Raw genomic sequence first — 565 nt, 5'->3', positions numbered from 1 at the left:
ACGCACCCACCATCCCACAGACACCGCCCATGAAACAGAAGAATGCAAACAGATCGCAAGAAGCAATAACAAGGGCACAGTAGATCCCACACAACAAAAACAAACGACACTTAGGCGCTCCTAAGAACTTTATGGAGACGCAGCATGCCTCCTTAAAAACGGCAGGTATCTCCGCTATATACAACAGGAGGCGATATATCCGCCTTTATTTGTCCAGGGGAGACACACGCGCGGAGCATTATGAAGACAGTAAATAAAGTCCGGTTATGAGGAGGAGCTAGGACAGTTATGAGGGTTAGTAAAATACGAGTCATGAGGGAAGGGGTACGTACGGGCGACTGTACGTGTCGGCGTTATGGCAGATGTATGATTTTCCGAGCGAGATTGACTGCCGTTGGGTCCGTGATGGCGTCTCTCCGCGGGGAGTACGGGACTAAAAACCTTTTGATTACTTATTTGTCTATAAAGGTGTTCACTTGGTGTCGTTATTGTCAGTGCTGTTGTTATTAGCATGAGTAACCTTGTTATTGTTTTCGTTAGTGTATTTTTTGTTGTTAGATGTAGG

The sequence above is a fragment of the Penaeus monodon genome, chromosome 21 (genome assembly GCF_015228065.2).
Source record: "Penaeus monodon isolate SGIC_2016 chromosome 21, NSTDA_Pmon_1, whole genome shotgun sequence".
NCBI classification, from domain to species: domain Eukaryota; kingdom Metazoa; phylum Arthropoda; class Malacostraca; order Decapoda; family Penaeidae; genus Penaeus; species Penaeus monodon.
The sequence above is the reverse complement of the archived record's forward strand: the minus strand, read 5'-3'. Positions refer to the sequence as shown.